The following is a 13,370-nucleotide window of genomic DNA, read 5'->3' as shown; positions in this document are numbered from 1 at the left end:
AGCGCGGCGGGCGGCGCTGGATGGCTGAGGCCGGCGGCAGGAACCGGCACTCCCTGGCTTCTGTGGCCGCTGCCGCGCTGAGCAAACCCCTGCAAATGCCCGTGTCCAGGCGGTGGCGCGTCGGCAGCCTCACCTGTCTTCATCAGTAGCCGCTGTCCTGACGAGGTGCAGGTCATAGAGTGTCAAGGGACCTTAAGATCATCTAGTTGCAAACCACCTGCCTGCCACGGGCATGGACACCTTCCACTGGACGAGATTGCCCTGTCTAACGTGGCCTGTCTCTGTAAACGTCACCCTTAGCCCAGCATCCCGGGCAGTCGCTTCCTTTGTTGTTGGAGTACTTTCCTAAGGAACCCAGAAGTTGTTTTTTGGATTGGGTTAGGTTTTGTGTTTTTTTTTTTTTTTTTTTTTTTTTTTCCTGAGAGATGTACTTTCTTTGCTGTTAAAATACTGTCTTTTGCAGCTTGTTCTCACGGGGCCTAACCTATCCCACGTTAAGGCCAGTTGCAGTGCTGACTTGTTTTCCCTGTGCTTGGGCACAATGGCATTGCTACAGTAAAATGAAGTTTCTCAACGAAAGCTGTGTATTTGATGTTTATGCTGATATTTTGCCATCTGAATGCTGCTGTAATGACAGGCTGAGTCAAAAGGAAGCTGTAGTATATACCATTATTTCTTTGCTGTAGGCTGGTAATTTCCAAATACAGAATATTCCATGCGGGTCAGCTCATATGTTCTGTTTGAGATATATATATATTAGTAATTATTATCAGTCAGAAAAAGTCTGAACATTTTTGTTTTATTTCAGTGTTTTATCAGTCACTCAGGTAGTCCTGTAGAGAATGGAGAGAGAACTCAGAAGGAAGAATTAACATTTTAATGTATCTGCGCGTTCTGCTGGTTCAAATGGATTGATTGATTTATTTATTTATTAATGAGGCAGCCTCAAACATTTTTCCATATTTATGTAAAACTCTGACAAGAAATAGCATCCTCCTCTAAACATCTGAAGTATGGTAGGCTGTCTAGAACTCCACTTCTAGAGATGCTCAGTTGTGTCATCACTTGTTAAGTTTTTAGGACCTAACCATGATGGCAGCATTTTATGCTACATTTGGATGTGGGTATATATTAATAAAATTCAAAGTATAACTAATCAGGTCGTTATTCTTTCATTGGTTTTAGGAGGGCGGTGGAGAGCTTACCTTTATTTTTTTTTATTTTTTTAAAATCATGGACTCTCTTGGTTCCTTTGTTTTCATATAACCCTTTGAAAAGTACTAGCTCCCTATTTACCACAAATCATAAAATGGTTTGGATTGGAAGGGACCTTAAAGATCACCTAGTTCCAACTTCCCTGCCATGGGCAGGGACACCTTCTACAGGTTGCTCAAAGCCTCATTCAACCTGGCCTTGAACACTTCCAGGGATGAAGCATCCACGAGTTTTCTAGGCAGCCTGATCCAGTGACTCACCATCATCACAGGGAAGAATTTTTTCCTAATATCTAACCTAACCTCTTTCAGCTTAAAGCCATTTCTTCTTGTCCTATCATTACATGCCCTTGTTAAAAGTCCCTCTCCATAGTTCTTGTAGGCCCTCTTTAGGTGTTGGAGAACTGTTAGAAATTTTTTTATCTTTTCTGGTCCTTGTTTGAATGTTTTGATCTGAAATCGTTTCTTACTGTGATGTCTTTTGGGTTCAAACATGCCACATTGGCAGCAGGAATTTCCTCACAAAACAGCAATTTCAGGTGTCCTGGTACCAGGTTGCTCAGATAATAAGCAGGTATGTGAGCAATAGTATTTAAGCGTGCTATTTCCCTCCTGTGAGACAGTGTGGCTTCACCCCGTGGAGCTCCTGAGCTGCATGCACTGCGGTGTTCATTCTGGGATGGGAGCTTAATGTGTCTATATAAATGTAATACCACTTTGTTCCACTCTTTGGCCTTTCAGACAGGACATAAGCTAAATTACTTATAATCTTTTCCTTCCTGAGCTAAAAGTTTAAATGGTGCTTCTCTTTTGCTGTGTCTGAACACTGTGATTCACAATCAGCACGCTGTTAGAGGCAAAGCGTAGAGGGACCATGGGGAAACAACCATGATATGGAGGTGAAGGTGATTACATATATGTTAGCCTTCCTGAACTTGAGAAAGCACTTAAAATTACCTTTCTACATTTGATGACCAGTTGTAGTTTATGTTTCTATGGGTTTTTACCTGCTTGCTTATTGAGATTTTTAGGTTCATTAAAAAATTTAGAAAGTTTTTTCTTTTTTCATCTTGTAAATGAGAGGCAGGAATCCTTGCACATATTATCTCCCAATCCAAACAAAAAACCCTCTAGCCTATAGGTGTAAATATACTGCTTTGCTTGAATGTTTTGTTTTATGTTTGAAAGCTATATTTAAATGTTTGTTAATACTTGCTTTGCCGAAAGCATTTTGTAGAGTCATTAATTGCAGGTTGTGGGTGATGCTGATGATACTTTGTGAAGTATTTGATTGAGATGCAAACAGGCAGCCACAATATCTTTTCAGAGTAAGATAACATCCTGTTTTTTAAAGGACAGGAGAACACTGTTAGGTCTTAAAGAGAAATGGTTTCATATAGCTTCTTCAGCACTCTGAATTTGTTTCTGTAAAAAGAAATATTTTTGGTTGACTTATGAAATATTTCAAAGGAAAATTGCATCTTTTTTTTTCATAGAGTAAACAGCTTTAAGGAAAAGAGGTAGTTGGGGAAATGTTTTGGTATTCTACTGCCACTTAGTTCTTTGAAGGCTGAAGTCTTTCAGTATTACTTAAATCTTTAAAAGAAGATAAGGTTTTTTGAGATGTTCATTTGAGTGTACAAATATTTTGCATCATTTGGGAGAGAGGTAGCCTTGCTTATGAAATTCCTAACACACCTCAAGCAAGAATCTTATCTACAAAGGTTAAGTAGAATATGAAACATTATCTTTGAGCATTTAAATAAAATACTTATTTTAAAGGTGGGCAGGGTTGTTCCTTTAAGGACTGGTATTTTCTGTTTAGTTTACTGTGGAAATCTTCAAGTTTTTATAAATGAGCAGGAGTAAGCAAACTTAGCTGAAACCTGTTGAACAGAAGTATTTCAGTCAGATAGACTGTAGTTAGATTACTTATCAAGTAATAACTAAACAAGTCCATATCAGTGCAGAAGGATAGAGGTTATATTAAGCCATCCCAGAAGACTAAGATGAGGGAGCAGTCAGTGGATGCAGAAGCAGAAATTGCTGAAGCATCTTGAAATTAACCAAAAATGTACATCGTATGATGGCTTTTTTATTTGGAAGTTTCTGTCTGTTCCCTCCTCAGTGTGTTACTTCTGCTAAAAGCTCATGGAGAATCCTACTGGAGAGGTCATGAATACTAATTTTTCTGTCTTAATAAAATATGACATGCTGTTGTTTTGCTTATCTTTAATGAGGAGCCTTAGATTTTGGAAAGCATCACTGAATTATCATTGAGGGTTGACCACCATTTAGAGCTGACTTTAAATTCCTTTCATGTAATATTCTGTCAGTCTTACTTTCTTTTCCTTTGACACTGATGTTCTGCACATCATTCACAATAACATGGATAAAAACCTTATAATTTTTACAGATACAGTGGCAAAGCTTCACAGCCAAAAAGAAAGCTGCCCTGACAAAATAAGGTTTTTTTCTTTTTAAACATGTAGTATTTAAAGACCTTTGGCATTGTGACAATCAAGATGCTAATTTTGACTTCTCAGACAATGGTAGATCATCCTTCAGCGGACCCTGTAATCCCTTCATCGGCCCAGACAAAACAGAAACACAGGTCCACCAAAACTGATGGTGTACTCTGAGGGAGTACATAGCTGTCATGTGCTGCACAAATGCCTTTGAATAATATATAAATGAAGATCTCAGCTCCAATATCCAGACTGTATGTTGCAATTTCATTGTTGGTTTGTAATATTTCATCACTTTTCAAAAGACTGAGATTCTAATATAGGAATTTCACCATGAAGGATTAGTTCAGGAGTCTGGCAAAAGCAGAAGAAAAATGGTGATGACCTCAGTGACCTCTCTGCAAATGTGCTTCACTTAAGTAAAAAGTATGAAGGTATCAGGGGATTGCGATAGATATCTGAATTTTGTTTGCTGCAGTAGAGTATGGAAGGGAAGGGCCTATGCAGTGCAGTTCATGAATAGATGTAAGGAAAATACCAGATAAGCTAACACCAGCCAAGGAAGTGTTATTCACTGGTGACAAATGAGTCTTGGTTTTTTGTATTTGTTACCAATGATTTCTTTTGTATTTACAGAGAAAAGAAATTTGATCTTAAACTTCTTCTCAAGCACTGAGATGAGATTAAATTCTAAGTTCTGAAATAGACAACTTGAAATCTTGGTTGTTTTAGTGATTATGATGTACCCTGCACCCGAATTCAACTGTGGTACCCTTACGTAAGTATTCTGGTTTTAATTTACTATCTTCCCATTCTACTGAGAAAGACCTTTGAAGAATGCAAATAAGGTTGATTGAGATGTTGTCTCATAAGTATTATCTCATTGCAGAAATTTAGAGCTAAAACTCACTACAACAATCCATGATTATCCAGACTTCTCACATTCTGCAAATTGCCCAAGATCTGAAAATTGGCTAGACAAAAGGTTAAAAATAGCAGGAGATTATTTAGTTCCATGAATACATTCTTTTATTGGATCGCTATCAAGGGAGCACAGCCTTTATTCTTTTCCAATACGCAAATAGTTACAAATAAAGAATTTTATTATAAAATTGATAGTTTTTAAACCAGAAGCATGGAAAATTATTCCTATTAAAAGGTCTTTTCTTCTGTTCAGCCGTTTTTCCTTTCCTGAAGGTATGAGTTTAATAGGAAGAGAACATTCTGATATACAGCTATAAGACCACAGTATTGGAACTGTGCACTGGGGGACAGCTCTGGGATATAATTTAAAAGGCAAATAGAAAAGTGCTGGTACCTGGCATTGGTCTTTTAGTATGTTAATAAAGCTGTGTTTCTTACAACTCTATTTGCTGCATGAGAAATGTACTACTCTATTTGTTTCAAGTTCTGCATTTATTCTGTTGATCTACATCTTGTTTATGGGCAATCAGAAGAGAACTCTTACTCATATAAAACTATTCATATCAAATTATTAGTTAGATGCTGTAGAGGATGTAATATACCCTAAATGACTGATCTCTTGCTAAGCTGTAGTTGTCTCATGCATGAAGACCTGAAATCACCCTGGGTGAATTGAAAATTGGAAAAGAAAAAGATTCCTCTAAATTTTTGTTTTGATAATCATGTCAGAGCAATAAGTACCCTATAAAATTCTACCATTTTTTAGCTACTTAGCTACCAAGTCACTCTCAGTTGTCTAGAGAATTATTTAAAGATGCCCTATTCATCCACAGGTGTTGACAAGCACAGCGTGCAGAATGCTACTTTGTCCTAGAAGTGGTGTACTGAACACATGTAATAACTGGGGAGAATGAGTGCTAGTAGCTAAGAATTCCTTCAATCCAGTGAATTTTCATTAGTACCCTTGTCAAAGGAATATAGGTTTGAGTGGGAGAGGGCTTAGCTGTACAAATTCTGTGGATCAACTGTGGTTGATTAAAACCAGAGGGTAAATGAGCTTCTTTATTGACATGTACTATTTATACCACTTTTAGGAGAGTGCTCCGTTTGCCAAGTTTACTCAGAATAATCTGTGGATATATATAAACTGTGAAGTGAATGCTTTCAACATTCAAATTTTAGCTCTGAAAGCACAGTTCACTATAGTGCTAATCCTTTGCTCAGTGTCCTAGATGATACTGCTGTGCAGACTGTGACTGTCAAGATAGTGATAGTCAGATCAAGCTAGAGTTGAACCCTGATCAACCTGCCTATGGACTGTCAGTAACTGCTATTTTATCAGAGCTGTGGACCAATTCACAATCTATTCCTAGCTTTCCAAATTATTGATTGGGCGGTGTTATGTATTTGACTTTACATAGAGCAGAACAATATCTGGGACATTTTTGTTGCCTTGTCATGGAAACTCTAGAGATAAATATTGGGCCTCCTTCCTGAGGTCCAGCAGAAATTAAAACTAACCTTGTTTGATGTCCACATGCCCCCAAAGACAATGGTCTTCATTTTCGTCTCTAATTCATTTTATTCTGATCACTATGGACCCAATTTTCCTTTCAGTGACCCTGAATAAACATGTGGCAGCCTAAAATTACATTTTAATTGTTATATAAACAGGAGTATTCAGAATTACTTCATCTGCATTAAATACTTCTGAAAAATGACAGTTATTGCCCTGGGGACTTAACCTGTTTGTTTGTTTTCTATGAAATAAATTAGATCATCGGCGAGTGGCAGTGTAAATTTCTTCATGCCGTTTAATTGTACACTCATGGGGCCTGAGTAAGCAGATCATATTCTGAGGTCTGAGTCTTTATATCATCTCAGCAGACTGCAAACTTCGTTACTTATCATAGCCAATGTGGTGGCTGCAGTGGCATGGGTCCCTCCTCTGAGTTATAAAAAGAAAATAGAGTATTTAATTTCATATGTATTGCAGAGTACCAGTCACCACTAGTCTGTGATTTGAGCCAAAGACATACAAGGAGAAAGGCTTTGCCTCCCTTATCCTGGTTCTCTGCAGGACAAGGCTGAGCCAAGTGGCTGATGAGGCTGAGGTTCTTTTCCACATTCTGGCACTAGCCAAAATTGTCTCATTTACCCCTGTGTCAGCTTTCCAAGCTGTAGTGTATGAGAAATTATGTTGACTTTCTTTGCAAGATATTTTCAGCACTGTTCTTGGAAGAAATAAGGGCATTACTACCAACTGATTTTCCTAAGGTTAAAATTTGTACACTTAAGCATAGGTTCTGAAACTGATTTACTTGAATACTATAAAAAGTCTAAAAGCGTTTCATATATCAATCAGCTGGCTTGCTGTTGTCATCTGTTGTTGTTTCTTGAAGTGTAACAAATTAAAATCAAAGCTTGGTGTCCTGGGTTCAGCAGCTGCAGTCACTTTTTCTCCTTCTTAGTAGCTGGTGCAGCGCTGTGTTTTTGACTTTCGGCCTGGGGAATAGTACTGATAAAGCTGATGTTTTCATTTGCTGGTCTTCGTGAGTCTCATGCTCTGCCAGGGTGGAGGGGAAGCCAGGAGGAAGCAGGGGCAAGACACCTGACCCAAACTAGCCAAAGAGGTATTCCATACCACAGCGCGTCATGCCTGGGGATGTAACTGGGAGTTACCTGGAAGGGCACGCTCTGCTCAGTCGGACTCGTTTTTGGCAGGTGGTATCGTATTCTCTTCCCTTGTTATTTCTCTTATCATTATTATTATTACTGGTGGTAGCAGTAGTGATTTGTGTTATACCTTAGTTACTGGACTGTTCTTATCTCAACCCATAGGAGTTACATTCTTTCGATTTCTCCTCCTCATCCCTCCGGGGGGGGCTGGGAGGTGGGGAGTAGAAACTGCGTGGCTGACTTGCCGACTGGCTTAAACCACGACAGTTCTTTTTGGCGCCCAGCGTGGGGCACGAAGGGTTGAGATAACAACAGATCTGACCAGAGTGTGTCTAATCATATCTGTGGTAAGCATTCAGTGTTTTGGATTAATAGTCACTCGTCACAATGCTGATTTATTGGCTCTCAAAGTTATTGGTTTTGATCTCACAGTTTCAATATGTCATAGCTTACTTAGAGCTGGTATTTGCTGTGTTAGTGCTTTTCAAGTGTGAGGCTTGGGCTAAGGTTATTGTCTCATTGTACCTTATGGTAATGACTTGTAATACAATAGATTCATTGATCATGAAACTGATCTGGCTTATGTTCCCAGTGTGGTCACCACCTTTATACTTTGGGAAGTATATAATACAAGTGCTTAGCAATTACACATCTTTTTTCTCCTTCTCGGGTAGTCAGCCTGTGAAGGAGACATTCTCACACCCTCCCAGACCGTTTACAGCATTGTTTGAGAGTTTCGCAGTTTTTGAATGGCCTTTTAATACTGTTGAGACCTGTTTGCTGATCGTGATGAGGATCACCATGTTGGCATGCATACAGAGTGTGTTTTGTTCACAACCATTATACCTGATCTCAAGAGTTAAGCAGAGTCAGGTTTGGGTCTTGTCTGGGATTAGACGATGATATAGGGGGACTGAGAGATTTTCCCCGAGGCTGGACAGCCATGAGTGGCAAGGTGTGTGGGATAGTATGGGCAAGTATCTAGGTCAGTGGGCCCCTCCAGTGCTTTGGAATTTCACCACCGAACAAGTGTAAAATCCAGAAGAATTAGTAAAACACTTAAATGAGGTGTGTTGTCATCCTGGTCATACCAGAGAGGGACAAATCATGTCAACGTGCTGGGGCTTGGCCTATGCTTACCGGGCCTTGTTCAACACTATCCAGCACCTTCAAAAGGAAAAAAATGTCCCTGGATGAGGGCAAAGCAACAGACAGCGCAGCTACTCCAGCTCCAAGCACAGCAGCTCCACCACCCCCAGCGACAAGTACAGCCGCTGCTCAAACTTTGGCTGCAATGAACAGCGCAGCTACCCCAGTGACAAGTACAGCAGCTACACCACCCCCAGTGACAAGTACAGCTGCTACTCAAACTTCGACTGCAACAGACAGTGCAGCTACCCCAGCGACAAGTACAGCCGCTACTCAAACTTCGACTGCAACAGTGAAGCTGCCCCAGCTCCAAGCACAGTAGCTACACCACCCCCAGCGACAAGTACAGTTGCTACTCAAACCACAGTGATAATCACTGCAGCTAAACCAGAGGACCAATTTGTACCAATATCAACTGCCCCTGTACGCAAGAGAAAAAGCAAAAAAGAGGCAAGAAGGGTGAGGCAAGATGAAGAAACAATGTATTTACCACCCAGGGCACCATCTGATCAGGAGTCATCATCACATGACGAAGAAGAAGAAGAGGTGACTTCTCGACCTCGGACCTCAACCGAGCTACGGAATATGCGAAAAGATTTTACCCGTCAACCAGGGCAGCACATCATCACCTGGTTGCTACGATGCTGGGACAATGGGGCCGATGGTCACGAACTTGAAGGTACGGAAGCCAAGCACCTGGGATCACTTGCTAGAGAAGGAGGAATTGACAAAGCAATTGCAAGAGAGAAAAAGTCCCTCAGTCTTTGGAGGCGGCTCTTGGCAGCTGTGAAAGAAAGGTTTCCATACAAGGATGATGTTATGAGTCGTTCGGCCAAGTGGACTACTTTAGACAAGGGCATCCAGTCTCTGAGGGAATCAGCCATCATAGAGATGATCTATCACACCAAACCGAATAACGGAGATATACCCATAGACCCAGATGAAATCGAATGTACACGACCCATGTGGCGAAAACTTACACGGAATGCACCATCATCATATGCCCATTCATTGGCAACAGTAACCTGGAATGACGTAGTACCACTAACAGTGGATGAAATGATTCATAAACTCTGAGAGTTTGAAGACAATCTCACCCCTTCCACCATCTCAGCTGTGGAAAAACTGTCCCAGGATGTCAAACAATTGAGGGACGATCTATCTGATTTATCCAGCTCCTCACGTGTACCAACACACGTCTCAGCTATTAACAAAAGGCGTCCTATTGTTCGAGAGAGAAGATATAGAAGGCAAACACCATGGGCCACCCTATGGTCTTACCTGTGGGATCACGGAGAAGACATGACGAAGTGGGATGGAAAACCTACTTCAGCTTTGGAGGAACGGGTGCATGAATTGAAAATAGGAACAAGGGTCAAGGCTGATCGTCCTGTGAGAGCTGCATCTTCAGTCTCTGGTGAGCAGGTTCCCAGATGGAGCGGAATAGCTGATTTTACTCCAGCTCCTGTGATAACGAAGAATAATCCTTTTCAACACGACTTAGGTGTCCAACGTTGTGATGACTGTTAGAGGGGCCCTGCCTCCAGCCAGGTGGAGGTAGGGGACAATCAGATTTACTGGACTGTGTGGGTCAGATGGCCTGGCACATCAGTCCCACAGAAGTGTAAGGCTCTAGTAGATACCAGTGCACAGTGTACCCTGATGCCATCAAGCTGTCAAGTGGTGAAACCCATCTATATTTCTGGAGTGACAGGAGGATACCAAGAGTTGACTGTACTGGAGGCTGAGATCAGCCTGACTGGGAGGAAATGGCAAAAGCACCCCATTGTGACTGGTCCAGAGGCTCCATGCATCCTCGGCATAGATTACCTCAGGAGAGGGTACTTCAAAGACCCAAAAGGGTACCGATGGGCTTTTGGTATTGCTGCTTTGGAGACTGAGGAAATTGAGCAGCTGTCCACCTTGCCTGGTCTCTCAGAGGATCCTTCTGTTGTGGGGTTGCTGAAGGTCGAAGAACAACAAGTGCCAATTGCGACCACAACAGTGCACCGGCGGCAGTATCGCACCAACTGAGACTCCCTGATTCCCATCCATAAGCTGATCCGTAGTCTGGAGAGTCAGGGAGTGATCAGCAGGACCCGCTCACCCTTTAATAGCCCCATATGGCCAGTGCGAAAGTCTAACGGAGAGTGGAGACTAACAGTAGACTATCGTGGCCTGAATGAAGTCACACCACCATTGAGTGCTGCCGTACCGGACATGCTAGACCTTCAGTATGAACTGGAGTCAAAGGCAGCCAAGTGGTATGCCACGACTGATATTGCCAATGCATTCTTCTCAATTCCTTTGGCAGCAGAGTGCAGGCCACAGTTTGCTTTTACTTGGAGGGGCGTCCAGTACACTTGGAAGCGACTGCCCCAGGGGTGGAAACACAGCCCTACCATCTGCCATGGACTGATCCAGAATGCACTGGAACAGGGGCAAGCTCCAGAACACCTGCAATACATTGATGACATCATTGTGTGGGGCAATACAGCGGAAGAAGTCTTTGAGAAAGGGAGGGAAATAATCCAAATCCTGCTGAAAGCTGGTTTTGCCATAAAACGGAGTAAGGTCAAGGGACCTGCACAGGAGATTCAATTTTTGGGAATAAAATGGCAAGATGGACGTCGCCAGATCCCCACAGATGTGATCAACAAGATAACAGCAATGTCTTCACCAACTAATAAGAAAGAAACACAAGCTTTCTTGGGTGCTGTGGGGTTCTGGAGAATGCACATCCCAAATTACAGTTCGATTGTAAGCCCTCTCTACCATGTGACCCGGAAGAAGAACGATTTTAAATGGGGCCCTGAGCAACAACAAGCCTTTGAGCAAATTAAACGTGAGATAGTTCATGCAGTAGCCCTTGGACCAGTTCGGACTGGGCCAGATGTAAAAAATGTACTGTACACCGCAGCCGGGGAGAATGGTCCTACCTGGAGCCTCTGGCAGAAAGCTCCAGGGGAGACTCGAGGTCGACCCCTCGGCTTTTGGAGTCGGGGATACAAAGGATCTGAGGCCAGCTATACCCCAACTGAGAAAGAGATACTGGCAGCCTATGAAGGGGTTCGAGCTGCTTCGGAGGTGATTGGCACTGAAGCACAGCTCCTCCTGGCACCCCGGTTGCCCGTTCTGGGCTGGATGTTCAAAGGCAGGGTCTCCTCTACACATCATGCAACCGATGCGACATGGAGTAAATGGGCTGCACTAATTACACAACGAGCTCGAATAGGAAATCCCAGTCGTCCAGGCATTCTAGAAGTCATCATGGACTGGCCAGAGGGCAAAGATTTTGGAATGTCACCAGAGGAGGAGGTGATGCGTGCTGAAGAGGCCCCACCATATAATAAACTGTCAGACACTGAAAAGCAATATGCCCTGTTTACTGATGGGTCCTGCCGTATTGTGGGAAAGCATCAGAGATGAAAGGCAGCCGTATGGAGTCCTTGACAACAAGTTGCAGAATCTGCTGAAGGAGAGGGTGAATCGAGTCTGCCGAGGTGAAAGCCATCCAGCTGGCCCTGGACATTGCTGAACGAGAAAAGTGGCCAGTACTTTATCTCTATACTGACTCATGGATGGTGGCAAATGCCCTGTGGGGGTGGTTGCAGCGATGGAAGCAGAGCAATTGGCAACGCAGAGGTAAACCCATCTGGGCTGCTGCACTGTGGCAAGATATCGCTGTCTGGGTGCAGAACCTGATGGTGAAGGTACGCCATGCAGATGCCGATGTACCCAAGAGTCGGGCCACTGAGGAACACCAGAACAACCAAGTGGATAAAGCTGCTAAGATTGAAGTGGCTCAAATGGACTTAGGTTGGCAACATAAAAGTGAATTATTTTTGGCCCAGTGGGTCCATGACACTTCAGGCCATCAGGGCAGAGATGCAACATATAGATGGGCCCGTGATCAAGGGGTGGACTTAACAATGGACACTATTGCCCAGGTTATTCATGAGTGTGAAACATGTGCTGCAATTAAACAAGCCAAACGGTTACAGCCTCTTTGGTATGGAGGACGATGGGTGAAATATAAATATGGGGAGGCCTGGCAGATTGACTATATCACACTCCCACCAACCAGCCAAGGCAAGCGCCATGTGCTTACCATGGTGGAAGCAACCACTGGATGGTTGGAAACATACGCTGTGCCCCACATCACTGCCCGGAACACTATCCTGGGCCTTGAGAACCAGATTTTGTGGCGACATGGCACCCCAGAAAGAATTGAATCAGACAATGGGACTCATTTCTGGCATAACCTTATAGACACTTGGGCCAAAGAGCATGGCATTGAGTGGGTATATCACATCCCCTACCATGCACCAGTCTCCGGGAAAATCGAATGGTACAATGGGCTGTTAAAAACTACACTGAGAGCAATGGGTGGGGGAACTTTCAAGCATTGGGATACGCACTTACCAAAGGCCACCTGGTTGGTCAACACCAGAGGATCTGCCAACAGGGCTGGCCCAGCCCAGTCAGAACTTTTACATATTGTAGAGGGAGACAAAGTTCCTGTGGTGCACATAAAGAATTTGCTGGGGAAGACAGTCTGGGTTATTCCTGCTTCAGGTAAAGGCAAACCCACTCGTGGGATTGCTTTTGCTCAGGGACCTGGATATACTTGGTGGGTAAGGCGGGAAGATGGGGAAGGCCGATGCGTACCTCAAGGGGATTTGATTTTAGGGGAAAACAGACAATGAACTCAATTGTATGCTGTTGCCTGCTATATAATACTTTTATAGCCCACCAACTAGAAGTCTGCAGGGCACAAGCGACTGGCCCTGACTTCCCTCTGACCATCATCCCAACAGAGAATGAACTTTGATAGAACCAGATAAGTTTTGCGGTAAAGGAATGATCAGCATCAGCAGGCAACGATCCAACACTGCACACAGCCTCTCCTGCCCTGAAAGACTGTTACAAGAGA

Source organism: Psittacula echo, assembly GCF_963264785.1.
Source record: "Psittacula echo genome assembly, chromosome: 5".
Taxonomy (NCBI): Eukaryota; Metazoa; Chordata; class Aves; order Psittaciformes; family Psittacidae; genus Psittacula; species Psittacula echo.
This window is presented reverse-complemented; position numbering follows the sequence as displayed.